The 24,829-nt window shown below is 39.4% G+C and overlaps 1 protein-coding gene across 6 annotated transcripts in view; it reads right to left on the bottom strand.

Moving 5' to 3' along the window:
• ASAP1 (ArfGAP with SH3 domain, ankyrin repeat and PH domain 1) overlaps positions 1 to 24,829 on the bottom strand; it is a 367,393-nt gene that overhangs the window by 129,222 nt on the left and 213,342 nt on the right. The window lies entirely within an intron of this gene.

Here is a 24,829-nt window from a genome sequence, read left to right as displayed (position 1 = left end):
ATGACAAGGCCAACCATGATGACATCCAGCCACTCCTCCTGGGCCACTGCAGTGGAGTCAGTCTCTCATCCTCTGGCCATGTGGCAGAGGCTTCCAACAATGTTCTGAAGTCAAGGATAGCACTCAGTTTACACTCCTAGGAGCTGGCAATAACAAGTGCCTTGGGAATACATTAGAATCCAATATTCTTTAAAATATACCTTGTATATCCTTCTAAGGTGACCTTCCTCAGAATTCTCAGAACCACAGCAATCAATAGGCCTTTCTCTGAGGGATGTCTGCCTAATTCTCACACTGTGTTAGACCTTACCAAACTGAGAACTCACAAAACCACCCAAGCGGCCTGCTGACCCAAGCTTTGATTCTCTGTCACTTTAATTATAGCTGCCATCTATTAAGCACTAACTATCCTAAAACTCCTTCAAGGAAGTTGTTTTACAAATAAGAAAAATAAAACTCAATGGTGAATCCAGATTATAACCTGGCTTTATTTGATTCCTCATCCTTGTATACTGCAGACTCATATCATCATTGATACCAGAGTGTGTGCAACAAATATCTATTTGGACTGTACTAATCGGAAGGGCTTAAAAATAAGCACCAAGAGAAAAAGGGGAATAATACAGACTTCCTGTCCCATAATAATGACAATGGCATAATTTTAATAATACTGATTAATTATTCATTGAAATAATTTAATTAATTGCAGCTAAAATTTTTGATTACTTAACAGACCAAGAACTGTGCTAAGTATATTCCTGTGTTAACTCATTCAATGCTCACAATAACATGCTATTATTATCTCCATTTTATAGTTGAAGAAATTGGTTTAGAGTTAAACAAGTTGCCCAAGGTCACACAGTTAAGAGGTGATGGCATTATGCTTGGTTCAGTGTTGGAACTCCCTGAAGTCTTCTAATTTGAGCCAGATGCCAAATGACTGACAGAGCTGAAAGCCTAGGTCTTACCTCTGGCCTCTATCATGTGACCCTGGCTAGGTGACTAAGGCTCTCAGGGGCCTTAATTGTATCTATAAAACAGATCTAGTAATACCTACCATCCTAGTCCTGGAGGCTGACTGCTAAGAGGTAATGATGTCACAATGTGAAAGCCCTTTTGGGCAAACAGCAGGATCAGCAGCCAACAACAGAACACTATAAAACCACAAAGGATTATTGCCATTCTACAACTGTACGGCCGTTAAAACAGTCATAATGCATCCACAGAGCATCCCCAGCCTTACAAACACAACCCATTGCTCACTGAGGCATTACTTGGTGGGGGAGACACAGGCCTGAGCAGCACAGAGACCTGGGTCTGAATCTCCCTCTGGTCTTGAGGGGCCATGAAACCTTGCAGACGCACTTAACTTTTCTGGGTCTTAATTTCATGTATGAAATAACGATAGATAGTATCTACTGAGTACATGGCAAGCCTCTAAAATATCTTTAATCTTATTACTTTCAATCACCCGGAGACTAAGGACTGAAGTTGTGGTGTTATTGGATATTCAAATGTAATCTAAATATCATGGTATTTTTTGGAGGTTCCAGGATACATAAAACAATTGTGGATCAAACCCCAGTCTTCCACTTACCAGTTGTGAATCAAGGACAATTTATACAACCACCTCTGACTTTGCCTTTGTAACTCCAATACCTGCTTGATAGGCTTATCAGGTGAACTGGATGAGAAAAGCCTAAAATGTGCCTCATCCAGTGTCTGGCCTATGGTGGGTATTAATGAAACCTGAGGTACCAGCTTTTCTTCCAAAATAAGTCTCATTTCCTTAACATTCCATACTTCCTTTCCTGGGAGCCTAGCTCCTCTCCAGCGTCTTCATGCAAGTTACTTTCTGTGCTGAAAGTCCAGAGCAACTTGTATTCATCATTTTATCTTCAAGAGCTTAGAAAAATCTGGAGCGTAGCTTAGATACCTGCATTACTACACTACAGTCATACAACCCAGCCAAGTTCTCCAGTCTGTCAGGCTCCATCACTGTTCCAGGCTTTAGCCTGACTCTTTCACGATCAAACTTAAGTGTAACCTTCCAGACAAGCTTGTCGCTCATTCTCTCCTCAGCCTCTTAACAATGCCCAGGTTCCCAGCTTTAACGTATCTATTGTGTACCCAGTTCCCAGCTTGGCTCTTGGCATATAGTCAGTGCTCAGTCAAATGCTCACCTCATGTAGTGAATTCTCCTAGAGAAGTCTTCCTTACTTCAAAAAATACTTAGTATCAGCCATGTGCCAGGCTATAAATGCAATAATAAAGCCATGTAATGCGTGCCGTAAATTATAGAGGGCATAACGATTAATTATTTTATACTTATCCTATGCACACTTTGTAGCACTAATTACACTTATAAAAATTCAAATTCATTTGTTTATAAAATTACAAAAATGATTCATACACTACTACAGAGATGTATAAAGATAAAAACTATTATTTCCTTTCCCCTTCTCCAATCCCATCTCCTTGAAATAGGCAAAGTTGATAATGTGGAATATGTCTTGGCAAAACCTTCTCTATGCTTAAAAATACACCCCCATATACACAAATACAGGGATTTTATCTCCTTTTTCACTTTTTAGAAAATCAAATGGGGTATTATACACAAGACTTCATGGCTTGCTTTTTTTCCTACCAAATAAAGATGAAGACACTGAATACAATTAAATCTAATTAATTACTTTAACTGTGATTACTTCCATAATAACCTCCACTACCATTTACACAACCATCTCCCTACTGAGAGACTTTCACTTTTTGTTACTATGAAATAATGCTGCAATATTCTTATTGACAAGTTCTTACATGCTCTTACTTTCTTCTGAAAAAATATGTTCACAAAAGCAAAATTATTGGGAATAGGACTTACATTTCATATTTTAATTAATACTACTGTGTTTCTCTCCAAAGAGGTGGATTTTATAATTCGCATACCCAACAGCAGTGCAAATATAGAAGAGTCTATTTCTCTAGGACATCACCAGCAGATAGATGTCACGGTTCTTTTTAATTCTTGCCACACACAGATGTGAAAAACTGACTACAGTAAGCCTGAGTATCTTTTTGTATTTTATTGTCCATTTCCTTTTTTTTGCCAGTTTATATATTTAGTGTAGTTTTCCATTGCTTGTCTTTTTCCTATCAATTTTTAAGAAGCCTGTCTTATAAAAATTGCATAAGGGATAGCAATCATTTGTAATATGTACTGCAAATATTTTCTCCCAGTTGTCTTTTAACTTTGTTTATGGAACCTTTGCCATACAGAACTTAAAAATTTTCATGTAGTCAAATATACCAATCTTTACCTAAAATCTTTACCTTTTGGATTTCTGCCTTATGTTTCCAAACCTTCTAATGCCATTTAAAAAACAAAATATTAAAATTTTTAATTCAATGCAATATATTTGTTTATACAGCAGAGGAAGGGTTCCAACATTATCTAAAGTATGTTCCTAAACCTTCTACTATTTAGTTTGGTTTTATTCTGTTTAATACCTAAATACTTAATCTATCAGCAATGGATTTATTTATATGGCATGAGGAAGAATTCTAACTTTATTTTGTTTCTGCCGTATGAAATATATTGCTTATTTAACATGGCCAATTGTAGGTGATGTAGGGGACCTGGGATAAGCATCCTAGTTAACTTTTCCTGCCTATGATGAAAAATGCTGAGATATAAACAATATAGTAAGAACAGGAAGGATTCCATCTTAAAGCTAAGATTCCATTTAAAAAACCAGAACGTTAGGAAGTAAGATTTCTAACCTATTCTTTGGTAAACAAACAATAACTCAACCCACCTTAAAACAAGGCAAACAGTCTGAACTGACATAATCCCAGAGAGAAGCCACTATCCTGGGGAGGAGCTGGATCAGTAAATTTCTTGTGTTAAGTTAATTTTGCAGCATTACCTGGAGGACTGATAATAGAGGAGAGGAGACATGGTATCTCTCACCAGAAATAAGCATCTTGAGACCACTTGACAAGTTTATACCCCCTGGACCTTTGAAAAATCCTTAAAAGAGGGAACCCCCAACCTTTCAGTGTGCCTCCTCTCTGAGGATGCCCTCACTTTCTCTCTCTTTCAGTGCATAACTTTAAATAAAGCTTTCTCACTGCTTAACTTAATTGCATTTTTTTCTCTGTGCTTTTCCAGTGGTAAGCGTCTTGTTTTTTGTGATTTCATTCTATTTCTAAGTCCTCACTTGGTCTCCGCTTTACTCCTGATAAGTAGAGAGGGGCTGCTGAGAGCTCAGACTGGGGCCTGCAAGTTCCCGTCTCCTGGATGCCCTGGGCAGAACTGCAGCTTTGGGAGCCTGCCTGAAAACCTCCCTTCTTTGGGAAGTTCTCAGAGCATAATCTCACGGGATGGACGCTGTGCAGATCCAAGCAGAGCAGACGTGAGACACCAGGTGACCCTGGCTTTAGAAGCTGGCGAGGGAGACTTCCCTATGCCAGAAAGTTCAGTAAGCTCCCACTCCCTCCCTCTGCACTTTCCCATGCTCAGCTGCCTGCAAGGCTGCTGCCATTCACTACTACTCCTGCTCTAATGAATCCCTTTTTTACCTACACTCTTCAGACCTGCTCAAGAATTCTTTCTCATTCAGAATCAAGAACCCTTCCCTGTCCAGGCTGAACTTTCACGTAGTGCACAAGGAAAGACCTCCCAGATGCAGCTGCCCAGCAACATAGGCACGCACTTAATATATGTTAAGTGAACACACAGAGAAAATGTGGCTGTAGCAGGCTGGGTTTCATAAGGGATGATGATTGAGCAGCAATGTGAAGACTGAATAACTAGTTAACAAGTAGACTTGGGGTAAGGTACATTCCAGGCAAGAGGTACAGCACACCAAAGAGGCACCGTAAAGTAGCCTGGGATAAAGAGCTAGCGTCTGCTGGAGTGGATAGAAATCCAGAGACAGTCATGGGCCTTTGGTTTCTCCAGAGCACACCGTCTCTCATCTAGAACTAGGTCGGCTAAGGTTTTACAAGTCCTCCATTCCTGTTCATTGTCAGATTGGGGCTTGGATCCTTTTTTGCCACACCAATCCATATGCCCAGCAAGACCCATCCCTGTGACCCTGAAAACAAGTATTTTAATTTTACAGATACCATGTTATTGGAGAATAAGGGCTGAATTGAGACTGTGTTTTCTCAGACACCACATTCACTAGTTGGGATACAACATTTACTTGATTATGAGCAAATTATTTCACTTCCCAGTTTCCTCATCTGTTCCCACCATCACTCACCACACAGGTCTATTGTTAAGATTAAAGGAAAAATTCTTGAGGTAGAAAGGCTTCTGAACATGTTTTTTTTTCAATTGCCTTTCTCTGTGCCACTGTGGATGATTCATTCCTCTAATTTTTCAAGGCCATTTTGAATTTGGATTTGTTCTTTCAAAGTTCTAGCCAAGCCTATGTAAGAATCTGCCCAAAGTCCCTAGGGTGTTATCTGGAAACTCAGCATGCAGACGCCCATTTCTGCAGCAACTGACAAATCCATTAACTAACAGAGCCCCAAGAAAAGATGCCTGCAAGTTCCACAGGGCTATTACTCAGCATTTAAACGGCACTTGAACATAGCTCCATTACAAAAAAAACAGAACTGTTCTCTCTTCTGGCTCCACCATTCAGGCTTCCAAATGTCACATAAAATATACATCACACTTTGGTCTGCTGATGGCTTTCTCGGTAATTTTAATGCTTAGAGATCTGGCCCCGAAGAAAAACTGAAAAGGAGACAACCAATTACCTTTCTATTCCAGCCTCCCACAGTATGCCTCCCCATCATCCAAGGAAGTCAGGCCTCTTATAAAAGCAGGGCAATGAAAAAATACGGCCCCACATTTTACTACTGATTCATAAACTTCATAAATATTCACAAGCCTATATTGGGACACAAAGATTATTTAGATTATAAGGTTTGTGGCCTTGGGTACATCCCCTAGTCCTTCTGGGCTTTAACTTCTTGAGTTTATAAATTATGTGTAAAATAATTAGAAATAAAACCTCCCCGGGTTCTTGTCTTGGTTGACAAGGTAGCCTAGGACAGGCCCTGGCCCGGGCAGGTACCCTCTCGACTGGTGCTCTCCAAACTGACTTTGACCATCCAACGCTGTCAGCAAAACATTTTAAATGATACATTCCCAATCAAGGATTATATATATATTTAACCATTTATGTATGTATTAATACTGCATTTATTACATACATGTATTATGTACTAATGTACTAGTTTTATCAATCAGTGGTTCTGACCTCAATATCAGGGGTTCCTCAAACCCCTAAAATTGAAAAATTCTGCCTTGCAAGTTTTTTTTTAATTCAGAGAAGATCTGTTGTTTTCAGATTATAAAGGGATCTATGACCCCAGAATGCTAAAGGATCATCAGAAGAAACATTAGCTGAATCTAAAGACAGAGCTTCTTGCCCCAGTGGGGTACACAGTCCAGTGAGTCTGCAGGGCAATAATCTGCAAACGAAGAGATCAGAGGCACGTGCAGGCCTCTCTGGGTTCTGTGGCTGGGAAAGGAATTGTTTGGTGGGCCCTGTGAACTCCTCTTAGTGCATATATAGTGTTTAGGTTGCAAAAGAGTCTTTATCTCATTTCATAACTACTAACACTCACAAATAGACAAGGTAGGATCATCTCTGTTTCATAGGGAAGAAAACTGAGGTCCTAGGAAATGAAATTGCTAAGAAATACTCAGCTACTTTTAGCCAGAGCAGAGATCACATCCGAACGCTCCTACCTCGGACCCACTGCTCTTTCAGATGAGCCTCCTATGACTCCTCACTGTGCAGGTAGCCCAGAACACCCCTAAACATGACACCAATACAGGTTTCTCCACCTCAAAACCTGGAAAAAGGCATTACCCTGAGTGTGGACAAATAAGACAGGGCCACAAAGTGCACAGTGCTCATGATTCAGAACACAGAATGAAATAGAGTTTAAAAAAGAAGTACGGCTGATTACTATTTTCTTCTTTCAGATCATCTGAATTTTCTACTTTAAACATGTTAATACACATACTTTTACAATGAGAAAAAAAACAGAAAGTGCCATTAAAAAAAAAATCAGCCTGAGGTGTTCCAGAGAGGAAGCCCCCCACCTTATAATTCTCCAGAAAGAAGTGTATGTTTCATCAATTATCAGAGGCACGGAAGATCTGAGTATCTTCCTGGTGTATGTGAAAGGAAGTGGCAAACTGCCCATGCAAAGTCATTCTCTGTCCACCTGCGATCATTCCATCTCATGGATTTTATTTTTCATGGAAAACACTTCAAAATCAATGACAACTTGCTTGATTTCTGCACACAAACAGGGCACCAGAAAAATCAATTAATAGTTACCTTCCTGGCTAAAGACTCAGCTGAAGAGTCCCTCCAATACTAGAAATAGACACTTTAAAATTCATGTACACATCTAAACCACAAATGGAATTCAACACATGCATGACTGCTTTCCAGAGGTTATCACAGAACATGGGTGCCATAAGATGGTGTCTTCTCTGAAGAACTATGATGGGTTTGTTTCACATGTGACAGTCCATGTGGTCAGGACAGCATGTGTGAAGGGGTTGGGGGGATACCACACACAGAAATACCACCAAAGACTGGCATTCCTCCAGACTATGACAGTTCAAGGGCAACATCTTTATACAGGAAAAAACAGTCCTATTTGATGAGATGTAAACCATCCAAGAGCGTGATCAAAATGCAACTTGGAATGGGGCAGCAAGGTACAGGCAGGCTGCAGAATCCTGACTGCACCTGTACAATCTTTTCTGTTCAAGGCAGAAACGTGGTCCTTAAAACTATAGATAGTTAACTAACCGGAATCTTTAATGTGAACAGTAAAAAAGATTTATTGAGGACTGAAAACCACAATGGTGTCACACACCTGTGCCTTTAATTTATAAGATTTAACTTAATAAATTTGAAACAACAAGAGAAAGAGCAAAAACAACATAAATAGCACAGGAGTGGTCTGGAGCCAAGATGGCGGCGTGAGTAGAGGAGCGGAAATCTCTTCCCAAAACCACATATATCTATGAAAATATAACAAAGACAACCCTTCCTAGAATAAAGACCAGAGGACACAGGACAATATCCAGACCACATCCGCACCTGAGAGAACCCAGCGCCTCGCGAAGGGGGTAAGATACAAGCCCCGCCCCGCGGGAGCCGAGCGCCCCTCCCCCCAGCTCCCGGCGGGAGAAGAGCAGGCAGAGCGGGAGGGAGACGGAGCCCAGGACTGCCGAACACCCAGCCCCAGCCATCCGGGCCAGAGCGCAGACACAGTGCGTGCCCAGGGGGCCCTGGATACTAGGGAAACAGGGCAGCAAGAACGGTGAGCGGGCACCAGAGGCCTGGTGCCGGAGGACAAAAGAAAAACGAGCGGTCATTTTTAATTTATTTTTATTGAATTTTTTTTTTGCTGTTTTGTTTTGGCGAGCGCTTTTTGGAAGTCTTAAAGAGATAGAAACCCCAATACTAGGGAAACAGGGCAGCAAGATCCGTGAGCAGATGCCTGAGGCTGGCGCCAGAGAATAAAGAAAAACGAGTGGCCATTTTTTATTTATATTTTTATTTTTTTAATTAAAAAAAAATTTTTCTTTTCCTTCTAGTCGTTTTGTTGTGGCACATAATTTTTGGAAGTCTTAAAGGGGCAGGGCGGGACACTTAATCCAGAGGTAGGGAATCCGTGATCTCTGGGCACCCTAACCCCTGGGCTGCAGGGAGCAGGGAGGCCCCTTACGGAGATAAATAGCCTCCCAGCCGCTCCTCCTCCAACGCGACTCCACCATTTTGGAGCAGAGGCCCGAGCCAGGCCACGCCCACAGCAACAGCGGAGATTAACTCCATAGCAGCCGGGCAGGAAGCAGAAACCCTGTCTGCGCGCAGCTGCGCAGCACAAGCCACTAGAGGTCGCTGTTCTCCCAGGAGAGGAGGGCCACAAACCAACAAGAAAGGAAGTCCTTCCAGCCGTCACTCGACCCAGCTCTGCAAACTATTCCTATCACCATGAAAAGGCAAAGCTACAGGCAGACAAAGATCACAGAGACAACACCAGAGAAGGAGACAGACCTAACCAGTCTTCCTGACAAAGAATTCAAAATAAAAATCATAAACATGCTGACAGAGATGCAGAGAAATACGCAAGAGCAATGGGATGAAGTCTGGAGGGAGATCACAGATGCCAGAAAGGAGATCACAGAAATGAAACAAACTGCTGGAAGGGTTTATAAGCAGAATGCATAGGATGCAAGAGGCCATTGATGGAATTGAAACCAGAAAACAGGAACACATAGAAGCTGACATAGAGAGAGATAAAAGGATCTCCAGGAATAGGAATGAAACAATATTAAGAGAACTGTGTGACCAATCCAAAAGGAACAATATCTGTATTATAGCGGTACCAGAAGAAGAAGAGAGAGGAAAAGGGACGGAAAGTATCTTGGAAGAAATAATTGCTGAAAACTTCCCCAAACTGGGGGACGAAATAATCGAACAGACCATGGAAATACACAGAACCTCCAACAGAAACGATCCAAGGAGGACAACACCAAGACACATAATAACTAAAATGGCAAAGATCAAGAACAAGGAAAGAGTTTTAAAGGCAGCTAGAGAGAAAAAGGTCACCTATAAAGGAAAACCCAACAGGCTAACATCAGACTTCTCAACAGAAACCCTACAGGCCAGAAGAGAATGGCATGTTATATTTAATGCAATGAAACAGAAGGGCCTTGAAGCAAGGATACTGTATCTAGCACGACTATCATTTAAATATGATGGTGGGATTAAACAATTCCCAGACAAACAAAAGCTGAGGGAATTTGCTTCCCACAAAACACCTCTACAGGACATCTTACAGGGACTGCTCTAGATGGGAGCACTCCTACAAAGAGCACGGAACAAAACACCCAACATATGAAGAATGGAGGAGGAGGAATAAGAAGGGAGAGAAGAAAAGAATCTCCAGACAGTGTATATAACAGCTCAATAAGCGAGCTAAGTTAGGCAGTAAGATATTAAAGAGGCTAACCTTGAACCTTTGGTAACCACGAATTTAAAGCCTGCAATGGCAATAAGTACATATCTTTCAATAGTCACCCTAAATGTTAATGGGTTGAATGCACCAATCAAAAGACACAGAGTAACAGAATGGATAAAAAAGCAAGACCCATCTATATGCTGCTTACAAGAAACTCACCTCAAACCCAAAGACATGTACAGACTAAAAGTCAAGGGATGGAAAAACATATTTCAGGCAAACAACAGCGAGAAGAAAGCAGGGGTTGCAGTACTAATATCAGAAAAAATAGACCTCAAAACAAAGAAAGTAACAAGAGATAAAGAAGGACACTACATAATGATAAAGGGCTCAGTCCAACAAGAGGATATAACCATTCTAAATATATATGCACCCAACACAAGAGCACCAGCATATGTGAAACAAATACTAACAGAACTAAAGGGGGAAATAGACTGACATGCATTCATTCTAGGAGACTTCAACACACCACTCACCCCAAAGGACAGATCCACCGGGCAGAAAATAAGTAAGGACACGGAAGCACTGAACAACACAGTAGAGCAGATGGACCTAATAGACATCTACAGAACTCTACATCCAAAAGCAACAGGATACACCTTCTTCTCAAGTGCACATGGAACATTCTCCAGAATAGACCAGATACTAGGCCACAAAAAGAGCCTCAGAAAATTCCAAAAGATTGAAATCCTACCAACCAACTTTTCAGACCACAAAGGCATAAAACTAGGAATAAACTGTACAAAGAAAGCAAAAAGGCTCACAAACACATGGAGACTTAACAACACGCTCCTAAATAATCAATGGATCAATGACCAAATCAAAATGGAGATCCAGCAATATATGGAAACAAATGACAACAACAACACTAAGCCCCAACTTCTGTGGGACACAGCAAAAGCAGTCTTAAGAGGAAAGTATATAGCAATCCAAGCATATTTAAAAAAGGAAGAGCAATCCCAAATGAACGGCCTAATGTCACAATTATCGAAATTGGAAAAAGAAGAACAAATGAGGCCTAAGGTCAACAGAAGGAGGGACATAATAAAGATCAGAGAAGAAATAAATAAAATTGAGAAGAATAAAACAATAGCAAAAATCAATGAAACCAAGAGCTGGTTCTTCGAGAAAATAAACAAAATAGATAAGCCTCTAGCCAGACTTATTAAGAGGAAAAGAGATTCAACACAAATCAACAGTATTAGAAACGAGAAAGGAAAAATCACGACGGACCCCACAGAAATACAAAGAATTATTAGAGACTACTATGAAAGCCTATATGCTAACAAGCTGGGAAACCTAGGAGAAATGGACAACTTCCTAGAAAAATACAACCTTCCAAGACTGACCCAGAAAGAAACAGAAAATCTAAAACGACCAATTACCAGCAACGAAATTAAAGCGGTAATCAAAAAACTACCAAAGAACAAAACCCCCGGGCCAGATGGATTTACCTCAGAATTTTATCAGACATACAGGGAAGACATAATACCCATTCTCCTTAAAGTTTTCCAAAAAATAGAAGAGGAGGGGATACTCCCAAACTCATTCTATGAAGCTAATATCACCCTAATACCAAAACCAGGCAAAGACCCCACCAAAAAAGAAAACTACAGACCAATATCCCTGATAAACGTAGATGCAAAAATACTCAACAAAATATTAGCAAACCGAATTCAAGAATACATCAAAAGGATTGTACACCATGAGCAAGTAGGATTCATCCCAGGGATGCAAGGATGGCAAAACATTCGAAAGTCCATCAACATCATCCACCACATCAACAAAAAGAAAGACAAAAACCATATGATCATCTCCATAGATGCTGAAAAAGCATTTGACAAAGCTCAACATCCATTCATGATAAAAACTCTCAGCAAAATGGGAATAGAGGGCAAGTACCGCAACATAATAAAGGCCATCTATGAAAAACCCACAGCCAATATTATATTGAACAGCGAGAAGCTGAAAGCTTTTCCTCTGAGATTGGGAACTAGACAGGGATGCCCACTCTCCCCACTGTTATTTAACATAGTACTGGAGGTCCTACCTACGGCAATCAGACAAAACAAACAAATACAAGGAATCCAGATTGGTAAAGAAGAAGTTAAACTGTCACTATTTGCCGATGACATGATATTGTACATAAAAAACCCTAAAGACTCCACCCCAAAACTACTAGAACTGATACCGGAATACAGCAAAGTTGCAGGATACAAAATCAACACACAGAAATCTGTGGCTTTCCTATACACTAAAAATGAACCAACAGAAAGAGAAATCAGGAAAACAACTCCATTCACAATTGCATCAAAAAAAATAAAATACCTAGGAATAAACATAGCCAAAGAAGTGAAAGACTTATACTCTGCAAACTACAAGTCACTCTTAAGAGAAATTAAAGGGGACACTAACAGATGGAAATGCACCCCATGCTCGTGTCTAGGAAGAATTAATATCGTCAAAATGGCCATCCTGCCCAAAGCAATATACAGATTTGATGCAATCCCTATGAAACTACCAGCAACATTCTTCAATGAACTGGAACAAATAATTCAAAAATTCATATGGAAACACCAAAGACCCCGAATAGCCAAAGCAATCCTGAGAAAGAAGAATAAAGTAGGGGGGATCTCATGCCCCAACTTCAAGAGCTACTATAAAGAAATAGTAATCAAGACAATTTGGTACTGGCACAAGAACAGAGCCACAGACCAATGGAACAGACTAGAGAATCCAGACATTAACTCAGACATATATGGTCAATTAATATTTGACAAAGGAGCCATGGACATACAATGGCGAAATGACAGTCTCTTCAACAGATGGTGCTGGCAAAAGTGGACAGCTACATGTAGGAGAATGAAACTGGACCATTGTCTAACCCCATATACAAAAGTAAATTCAAAATGGATCAAAGACCTGAATGTAAGTCATGAAACCATTAAACTCTTGGAGGAAAACATAGGCAAAAACCTCTTAGACATAAACATGAGTGACCTCTTCTTGAACATATCTCCCTGGGCAAGGAAAACAACAGCAAAAATGAACAGGTGGGACTATATGAAGTTGAAAAGCTTCTGTACAGCAAAAGACACCATCAATAGAACAAAAAGGAACTCTACAGTACGGGAGAATATATTTGAAAATGACACATCCGATAAAGGCTTGACGTCCAGAATATATAAAGAGCTCACACGCCTCAACAAACGAAAAACAAATAACCCAATTAAAAAATGGGCAGAGGAACTGAACAGACAGTTCTCCAAAAAAGAAATACAGATGGCCAACAGACACATGAAAAGATGCTCCACATCGCTAATTATCAGAGAAATGCAAATTAAAACTACAATGAGGTATCACCTCACACCAGTAAGGATGGCTGCCATCCAAAAGACAAACAACAACAAATGTTGGCGAGGCTGTGGAGAAAGGGGAACCCTCCTACACTGCTGGTGGGAATGTAAACTAGTTCAGCCATTGTGGAAAGCAGTATGGAGGTCCATCAAAATGCTCAAAACAGACTTACCATTTGACCCAGGAGTTGCACTCCTAGGAATTTACCCTAAGAATGCAGCAATCAAGTGACCAATGCACCCCTATGTTTATCGCAGCACTATTTACAATAGCCAAGAATTGGAAGCAACCTAAATGTCCATCGATAGATGAATGGATAAAGAAGATGTGGTACATATACACAATGGAATACTACTCAGCCATAAGAAAAGGGCAAGTCCTACCATTTGCAGCAACATGGATGGAGCTGGAGGGTATTATGCTCAGCGAAACAAGCCAAGCGGAGAAAGAGAAATACCAAATGATTTCACTCATCTGTGGAATATAAGAACAAAGGAAAAACTGAAGGAACAAAACAGCAGCAGAATCACAGAACTCAAGAATGGACTAACAGGTACCAAAGGGAAAGGGACTGGGGAGGATGGGTGGGTAGGGAGGGATAAGGGGGTTATTAAGATTAGCATGCATGGGTGGGTAGGAGAAAAGGGAGGGCTGTACAACACAGAGAAGGCAAGTATTGATTCTACAACATTTTGCTACGCTGATGGACAGTGACTGTAAAGGGGTTTATAGGGGGGACCTGGTATAGGGGAGAGCTTAGTAAACATAATATTCGTCATGTAAGTGTAGATTAATGATACCAAAAAAAAAAAGAAAGGCAGTTCCTGTGTGGTGACCTCCAATGAGTTCTACACAAGGGTTTAAAGGGCATATAAAAGTGTAGGCAAAGGGTCTGTTTGTGTTTATACAGAGGATCAAAGCCTAATTTGGCTACCCTGAAAATCAACTAAGATACGATATGAAAAAAACTTCTAACATCAGCACTCTCTGGAAGACTCATGCCAGAAGATGATCATCAAAAAACCCCAACAAAGATCCACGCACTGCTACAGGTGTAGATGTACTCATCCCACCAGTTCCTGGACTTGCCATGGGAATGAAGAAGGAGATATCTAAGCTGGCCTGTGCATACAGTAAAACAACAAATTTGACTGGATCTATACTGTTGGAACTCAACCAAGAATTAGGAGAAGTGCAAATTGTAGCGCTCCAAAATCTTACAACTACAGACTATCTACTGTTAAAAGAACATATGGGATGTGAACAGTCCCCAGGATTGGGTTGTTTTAATTTGTCTGATTTCTCTCAGACTGTTCAAGTTCAGTTGGACAATATCCACCATATCATAGATAAGTTTTCACAAATGCCTAAGGTGCCCAACTGGTTTTCTTGGTTTCACTGGAGATGGCTGGTAATTACAGATATGCTTTGGTTATGTAACTATACTCCTATTATGTTAATGTATGTGCTCAATTTAATTAGTAGTTTAAAACCTATACATGCTGAAGTTACTCTACAAGAAGATATGTCAAAGAAATAATCTTCCCATGTTTTCTTCCACCTGCTACTTCTATAGCTTTTCTTCTTCCTTCCTAATTACAACCCTTAAATAGAATTCGTGCCTCATATCAAATTTACCGAGTATCATAATTTTTCCAAGTGGTAAAGGTACCTTAAGACAAATGCTGGGCATAGAAGCCACAGGGCATAAATATGCAAAGAAGTAAAAAGCTAACCTTTTCAAAGAATATTGCTTCTCTCTCACTTACCAACTTTACATTTCCCTGTATGGCCCCGGAAGATGACTGGTTAGCCAGAGACAGGTAAGATTCCTCAAGGGAGGAACAACCTAAGACAGGCACAGTCGCAGGGGGGCCATCAGGTGAGAAATTGGGGATCAACAGAGGTGAGGCTTAGAACCTCACCCCCCCTGTTCTGAGAGAAATCTTCTGCATACGTGGATGTTTTATTGCCCTTGTCTAGCTTGGATTAACACATAGTCTACAGGCACACACCTGATCATCTACATTTGCTCTCTTACAACACTAAACTATGTTTTCTACCTTTATCTTGTATCTACCTACCACTTCAGCATTTTATTAAAAAAAATAATAATAAAGAGATAAATGTGGTATCCACATATAAATCAAGTATAAAAATCAAATGAGTATTCATATTTGAACTGTTTATAGTTCATAGTGCATGAGCAAAGCCAAAAGTTTCTGTGATGACTGCCCTTGTACTGCTCACCATGTAAGTTATTCAATATGTAAGAATTTGTTCTCCATGTAAGAACTTGTTCGTTATGCTTCAGAAGATTGGAGACTGATGAAAATTAGGCTTGGGGTGGATTAATGATTGTGCATTGAGCATTGACTCCCCTATACAGAATTTTATTGTTGTTAACAACCATTTGATCAATAAATATGAGAGATGCCCTCACAACAACAACAACAACAACAAAAAAAAAAAAAGTACACACTTCCAATTGTAAAATAAATAAGTAACCGGGATGTAATGTATAGCATAAGGAATATAGTCAAAATATGGTAACAATTTGGTATGGTGATAGCTGGTACCTAGAATTATCATGTATATAAATGTTGAATCACTGTGTTGTACACCTGAAACTAATGTAATGTAATACTGTGTGTCAACTATCCTCTAATAAAAAATAATTATCTACAAAAAAAAAAGAAAGTTAAGAAAAAAATAGCACAGGAGTTCCCCATTCCACTCAGTGAACATGTTGTTGGTAGGAGGGGGCCGAAGGATTGTGCAAGTCAGCTCTTTTCTTAACAATCCACTGGGGACCCTCTCCCTGAGCCAAGGTTGACCAGCATAAAGACTGTGTGTGTGTCAGAGTGTGTGTTTATGTGTTAGTTAAATACAGAGCTCCTAAAAGAATGCAAATACTATATAAAAACACCAAATGAGTTATATTTCAAGTATACTTAATAGGCCATCCAAGGATTTTCAAGGGTTTTTTTGACTCCATGGGTTAATTCCCATACATGCAGACTTTAAAACCCAATCTTAAAGTGTGACTGTAAGGTAAATACATTTACTTTACAATGAACTGTAAGTTCAAGAGTAGAGCAATCACTGCCTATCTTATTCTTTCTATTACCCATGTACCTCTCTGGCACTTAATAAATAGTTCTGACCGAGTAAATGAAATACCAACTTTCTGTATTTAGGCATTTGTGATTATAACTCTGGGAGGGAACATTCCAGGGCAAAATACCTTTGAAACCAAAATCAGTCAAATGGAGAAATAAAGTGGGAGAAACCCATTTGTTTCTTACAAGCAGTCCACTTCTGCTCTCCCATGTCTCTCAAGACCTGGCTGCAGAAGACGAGGCCCCACCCAACCTCTCCAGTCCAGGTATGTCCTCACTCACCCTTGTAATTACCTACTGATATAGAGATGGCTACTTCTCTCCACCCCTTGGAAACAACTATTGATATGGGCATGCACTAAGGCCAGGCGAGAGATTCGGGAAATACTGCAATTTTACCCACAGTGATCCACTGACCTGCTGTGAAGACACACCTCTCTTAAGTCATTTTCAAATATTGTTACAGACTCTAAGTCCAATTACCCTAAGACACAGTAACCTCCCTGTGAGCCAGGAGTATTCCATCAATTCCTTATAACTATATGCTCAGTAAGTGCTTAACAAATGAATTAGTCATATATATATTTTTTGTAAAGGCTTACAGTTGATAATTTGACAGAGTAGACTATACCAGACCAATGCTCCTGGCAATATGAATTATAAATGATAAAATACCAAAAAACAACCATTTGATGCCACTAGACAGCAAAAAAAAAAAAAAAAAGCATTCAGGAACAGGAGGGGATATTACCCTTCAAGGAAGTGAACCACACCAGGCAAGACCATCTTAACCTGGTTTTCTCCTAAGGGCAGACATCCGTTCATGCTGGGCAAGGAGAACAGAACTTAAACAGAAAGTGGCATTTTACTGAGCTCAGAGTTTGGGATTGCTTGAGCAGCTGGAAACTGAGGGGAGAGACCTTAGAAAGGAAGGAGTCACAGAAAGGGAAGCACTCAAACTGGTTTATACTCTCCCTTCAAATCCTTGGCAGTTCCTGAACTACACATGCATGAGCGGCATTTCAAGGAGCCCAGCAGAATACAACATCTACAGAGCCAAGCAGTTTTTAGCCACTCCCCAATGTTGAAGGAAGAGTTTGAAATTCAAGTCCCACAAAATTAGCAGCACTTGGTAAACACTTTAGCCTAGAAGGATCATGCCTCAGGAACATGGAGCATGTTGCAGGACTAGGGGCTGTATCTTAGAACGATGAGCAAAATTAAACTTATTCTTAAGAAAGCCTTTTATAGGATCAAGGTGATGGGGATCACCAGAAATCTAACTGTGTACTAGAATAAAAGACCACATACTTCAGAGGAAGATTACAGAATCCAGAGTCTTTACAACATATAATTTACAATGTCTGTCATGCAAATAGAAATTACTAGAAATGCAAAGAAACAGAAGAATATAGCCAAAATTGAGGGAAAAGAAAAGTCAAGAGAAACAGAATCATAGGCAACCAAGTTGTGATTACAACAACTTCAAAATAAGTATTATAAATGTATTCAAGCATATATATCAAAAGATGAATAAAATGGGTAAGGAGATGATGAATTTCAGGGGAGACAGAAGTTCTAAAAAAGGACCAAATGGGAATCCAAGAATAAAAAATATAGTATCTGAAATAAAAAAAATTAATTGGATGAAATTAAAAGCCGGCTGGACACTGCAGAAGAAAGGAGCAGTAAACTTGAAGACAGGCAAGTAGAAATTGTCCAAACTGAAGCACAAAGAGTACAAAGACTAAAAATAAACAGTCTCAATGATCTGTGGGATTATCCCTGACAGTCTAACACAAATGTAACCGGAGTCTCAGAGAGAAAAGAAAGAGAGAATTCAAGAATTAATAAGTAATTTGAAGATACATTGGCTAAAATATTTCCAGCTTTGATTAAATTTTTACAACTAACTGTAATTATAGTAATTACCACTGATGATTACTATGTCTCTGCAACATATTAAGTATTTTAAATATGTTCTTCCAACTTTCACAACAAGGTAGGTATTACCTTCTCATTTTAAAAACGACAAAACTGAAGTTTGGGGGGTGGGGGCAAGGTGAAGTAACTTGTGTATATCTGCATGGCAGTGGACCGAAGATTACAAATTGTTTGTTTTGGATTTTCCCCCAACTATTTCAGAGAGCCTTAAGTTAATGAGTATGAAGGGAAGCATTACTGACACCATTATTAGGTACCTGCATTACATGTATTATGCTTCACAGCAGTCCAATGAGGTAGAAACTATTTTTTGTTTTCAGTAACAAAGAAAACAACTGCCCAAAGTATTCTCTGACAAAGTGCTCCCTGGCCACCAATCAGGGGCTAAATCAACATTTGATTTCAAACCTGTCTAAGTCCAGATAAGTTACTAAGGGTGTGCAGGAGGCATGCTTAGTCTATGTAAGAGAATATACTGGTTTAAATGCTTCATTGTTCGTATGTAAATTATGCTAATTACAAAGGACTTAGTAATAGGAGTGAGGTTAGAGAAATGCTGTGGCTAGTAAGTTCAAGTTCCAGTTTATATCTGGAGTAATAAAACTGCTCTGGAACCGACCCATCCAGCACCTTCATGCTGTAAGATTACTGCTAGTGTTACCTGTCTGTCTCCCTTCATGGATGAACACTCCAGGGCAGTGTGCTCGGAAGTTCTGCACTCTTCTGAATCCAGTGTTACACCCAAGGTCAGCACTCATTCACCTCTGACATTAATAATCTGGCAATTCTGTGTCAGCAGCTTTGGGATCCTAAAGACCTAAGTTTCAAACCCACTAGCTACATACTAGCTGTGAAAATAATTTAGATCATATTTAAACTGAAACTTACTACCTGTGTAATTTAAACCAGGCTCCTTCACCCCTAAACTGGCAATAATATCTTTCATGCAAGACTGCGGAGATGACTGACATCATAAATATATATAAGGCCACGGCACACAGTAAGTACTCAACAAATGTTGACTGTAATTTATTATTTCTACCAAAACTGAACCATTAAGACAGAAAAACATGTTTTTATATTCACCTTTAATGGAGGATTTTTACTGTTCATCTTGAGGCTTTAATTACCGCAAACTACTGTTTGTGGAATGAGTGCTCCCATAAGATGCTAGCATACATCATAAAGTATTAACTCATTTTGAATTGAGGGCACTCATTCCAGATCAGCAAAATGAAGTGTGTTTGCATGCCCAACATATATGCACACTCAACTTTACAAATAGCTTCTGATTTCAAATAACAGAATATTTGAGCCAATGGCTTGAATACAAAACTAGAACTTCCTCAAGAGCCTGGAGCTATAGAATTATTCTGGAAAGAGACTTCAATTTTCTAAAGGAAGTTTAAAAAATTCCTCCAATTTCATTCCCACATTATTTGAGGAGTAATATTCTCCTGGATAAGTATACTATCTTTTGGAAAAAGCCTCCCTGACCACGCTGAAGGACTCATTATTTCAATTTGTTTTCACCTGTGAAGGTGTAATAATGGTGTACTAATACCATATAAAATATGCTATAAATAAAAAATAATATATAGTGTAATAAAATAAATAAGGTGTAGTACTATAACAAGAATGCAAGATGTCTTAAAGGTCCAAAGTGATTTGTGTAGACTGCTCAAATCACTACCACCACCAAAAGGTTTTACATTATTTCAATCTAAAGCATTCTAATTTATATTTTATTAATGATGTACTTTAATTCAAAAAAGTTTTTTAAAAATCAGATTATCATCCAGAAACTTGGAAAACAGCAAAAAAGTTAGTTTCCTAAGCACAGACCAGTTGCTCTTTGTATACCTCCTGACATTTTATGCTGCCTGACCCTTTTATTAAAATTCTAATCTATTTTCTCTCTTATCTATTCCTGTTAAGAAACTTTTTCTCCCCACTGAAAACCATGGGATTAAAAATGCCATTACATGATATAATCGTAAGACACTTAATTACCAACTCTAGTTACAGTTCACTGTATACCTTTGAATTTCAGAAAATGTTAACTAAAATATAGCTAAAATGAAGTTACTTGGATACAAAAACATCCAATTCCTATCCACTGATTAATGTAGCACTTTACCTTTAAAATCTTAGATTTCATTATACACTACAAGCTATTTCTTAAAATAGATACATTAACAAAATGAAAATCTGGGGTGAACATCACACATCAATTTCACTTTAGAGAACATAAATGTTCTTATAAAACTACTCACTACATTATTTTAACTGAACAAGGGAAATAGAAGGGAAGGCAATGATAGAGCCAAGTGCTTTCTTCCTGAAGTGAAAAGCTACGGCACAGTTTATGACAGTCTAGCAGTGTTTTGGAAATAAGACTTCCATATCATATGCTTATGATCAAATTACATACCACACCACTTTTTATTCACTGAAATTAAAGGATTTAAGAGTCCCAACTTTTAGACTAACAATGCTGTAGATCTCTATGGGGCACTGTATGTTACTAATAAGCCAAAATATATCCCAAATACAGTATGGCATAAATTTTAAGGAAGCCACCATATAATAACAAAATACACAATTGGATTCATGACAAAAAAATGTTATCACAGAAAAAGAACTAATGGCAGGAATATCCCAGATCTTTACTCCTAAGTAAAAGTGTACACATATGCATGTTCAGGTAAATAATACATCTATATAAAATGGATTAATAAACTCAATTCAACAGAGTCATCTGATGGAACAACACATGTGGCATACCCAGGCTTGCTGTGAATCACATGTGTCTCTCTCCTTTTATAAAAGTACAGTGCATCTTGTTTTTTAAGAGCACTGACAAGCAGTAAGTTCTTCTTTCTCTAAAGACACACAGAGACTTACACTGGGCCTGCAATATTGTACATGAACGTTTGCAACAGCAGGAATCTTATGACTGCCAGTCCCACTTCTCCTGTTCTAACCTGGGGTCTTGCACAAAGACTGAGAGCAAGATGTGCAGTCATCTGAAGGTTTGGGCCTAGAGATTCGCTTCAGTGGTGGTTTTGGAGGGATATCTCTCTGCACAGGGCTGCTTGGGCATCCTCACAACACAGTGGCTGGCTTCCTTCAAAACATGATGGAGGGGATGGGCCGGAGGGATGCAGGTGGAAGCTATCTCTTTTATGAACTGGCCTTGGAGATTACATGCCATCACTTCTATTACATTCTATTCATTAGAAGAGAAGTACACATCTGGCACACAGTCAAAGGTAAGAGAATTAGGCTCCATCTTCTGAAAGAAAAAGTGTCAAAGACTGCAACATATCTTAAAATGCCTATGGTGTCCAAGAAACTGCTAGCTATTTTAAACATATATTAGAAGTGAGAAAGAGAAGGAAGCAAGAAGGAAAGGAGGTAGTGGAGGACATACACACCAAGGCAAACTTTCTAAATGACAATGTATTTCACAGATTAATAAAGGTAAGGCTTCAAAACTTAGAAACAACACAGGAAAACTGAATGGCTTCGAAAATTTTCCTTTGATCCAAGCAATTCACAGTATTCAGTGTTTTGTTTTTTAAAATGTCCTCATACACAGCAGGGACAGCAAGAGGAAAAGACAAATTCCCTAAGCCATTTTCAAACTAACGGGCTTACATGGAGATCATCTGTTTTTACAATAAAATTTGTTATTATTCTATTTACTAATTAATACTGATAAAGCTTATATGTAAAAATAATGTATTTTAAGAGTAAGACCCTTCATCATTTTCACCATATTTCAAATCATTTGGGGGTGGGAGGCTGGTAATGTCAATCAGAAATAGAGAAATATTTCTTAAAACTTTAAAGAACATTAGATGGATTTTGTGTCACTTAAGCACTGTGAGAAAACAAGCAAATTATGAAACCACATTGGGAAACAGATACCAGGGATCAGCGTCTTGTGGCTTCTTCAGATGAAGCCAAAAGCCCTTGGATGGGAATAGCTTGGATTCCACTGAGTATGTATCATGGAAAGATCTGCAACACCACTGTTTTACTCATCTAGTTACTTTTTACAGATTAAATGTCACAGTGCTGCCCACATACAAAGACCAAAAACCCGGTGTGCTATACCAGCTGGTGACTGCAGAAACCTGATCTGGTACCAGCAGTGTGTGAGATCCGAGTTTATCACGTTTCCAAGCCAGAGCACAGTAACTTCGATCACGGCCCCTATCTGGGAACCACTAAAGTCATTCTATGGATTACACTCCTAGGAGGTCACAGTTGATAGGTTCATTCACAAATATTCATGATCAGTGAATATTTAACAGCCATTCACCAAGAGCTTCTCAGGGAGCTATCTAATGAACAGGTGACAATTCATTCCACACTCGTTGAGCCCCTGGCCATGTATCAGGTAGAAGACAAACACATAGTATCTGTAAACAGAGAAGCTTAGGGCAGCTAGCTGTTTCCTCCATTACTTGCTATGTATGGCACCTTGCACAAGTCAGTCTGGATCTTTAAGCTTCAGCTTCATCACCTAAAAATTGGGGAGATGGTAGACCCACCTCACAGGCCTGCTTGGCTTTCCCTGGTACAGCATCAACACCCAGTGAAGGTCACGTCCTCTGAGTGGTATTCCCTTCAGCACTCTCCTCAAACTACATCAGATCTCTCTTTGTACCCTGTAAGCTGTCTTTTATGGCCCTTTCCAGTACCTAATTAAACACTGTCAGGTTTGAGGATCTGATTAACAGCTATCTCAATAAATAGTACATCCCTTACTCTTTTCCTGAAGTGAGTGGGAATCCATACACAGAAAATTTTGTATGGAAAATTTTCTAGAAAAAAGGAATACAAAATTTAAGGAATTGGAGGGTAAATACCCAGTGTGGCTGGGCCAGACAGATGAGAAATGTAAAATTCATGAAGGCAGAGATTCTGTCTGATTTGTCCAATACACCCAACACCCAGAATAGCAGCATGTAACAGCTGCTTGATAAATATTTGAACCAACTAATAAGCTGTGTTGACAACTATACAGAATGCAAAGATGAAAGACATAGTACTAGCCTTTATCAAGGAGTTCTCAGGTCACAGCAGTGGCTCTCAGTTCTCACTGCTCAACCAAATCCCCTGGGGAGCAATTATTACAACGCTAACGTCTGGGCCCTCCTCTGGAACAACTGCTGGCTTGTGGACCCGAGGAAGGAATCCCTGTTCTGGGGGGTCTTAAGAGTCCTTCAGGTGATTTTCATGGACAACCAGGGTGGAGACTCAACTGTTCTAATGTAAGAGAGACTGTCAACAATTATATACAAAGGGATATATGTTCTCCTACAGCGGCAAAAGAATTTCCCATGAAGATGGAAATGTCCTGGGTCTGCATTCTCTAATATTGTAGCTGCTAGTTACATGAGGTTATTGGGGTCAAGTTTTGCCTTGTTCACTGTTCTTTCAGCATTATGACTTTATGGTAGTTATGAATATAAGTGTAAATAAAATATAAAATTTATATAGAACATAAATGTATGGCATTTACTGAACTCCTGTGAGGAGATAGACCCTTTACAGATACTAGTTCATTAAATCTCTTAATAACCTTGTAACACCACAATCCCCACTTTGCAGGAGAAAATGAGGGTTAAAAGGAAGTAATCAGCTCAAGGTCACATTGGTAGTAAGAGGCAGAGAGAAGACGCAGACCCACATCAATGACTTCAAAGCCAACGTTCTTCGTACTGCACTCTGCTGCCTTCCCCTGAGGTTTTCTGTCACGTTACACACACTTGTTTTAAGAGACATGACCTCTAAGTAAGCAAGCTGGTACTGCAGCAATGATAACAAAGTCGTGAGTCAGAGACTTTGAAACTCATTTTAGGTTTCCAAGTTTCTCCTTCCCTGGGGCACTGGAACCTAGCATTTCTTGTGGTTACCCATTGGTTGTCTTAATTTGGCTTATTTATTCTTATCCTCTGACAATATACTTTTGTCTCCAAGATGACAAAGTCAGTAGACCAAAGCGAAAACATTTAGTTACACAGGTCCCTGGCATGCCCCCAACCACAAGGAGAGTCAGCAGGTCTGTCCAGGTCTCCATTTAACCTTGCCCCCTCCCCTCTCTAACTTTCACCCACGCCTGTCAGCAGTATTGATTTTCAAAGGAGTATAGGTACACTCCAGAAGGAAGAGATCCTCGTGTGCCTGAGGCTACTGCAGTACAGACTGACCAACTACACAAGAGATCTTTAACTATCTCATATGTCACTAGTGACACAGTTTACCTGAAACTCTACTAAACTATTAAATGTAGAATAAAACCCACT

The sequence above is a fragment of the Manis pentadactyla genome, chromosome 3, assembly GCF_030020395.1.
Source record: "Manis pentadactyla isolate mManPen7 chromosome 3, mManPen7.hap1, whole genome shotgun sequence".
NCBI lineage: Eukaryota > Metazoa > Chordata > Mammalia > Pholidota > Manidae > Manis > Manis pentadactyla.
The sequence above is the reverse complement of the archived record's forward strand: the minus strand, read 5'-3'. Positions and strand labels throughout refer to the sequence as shown.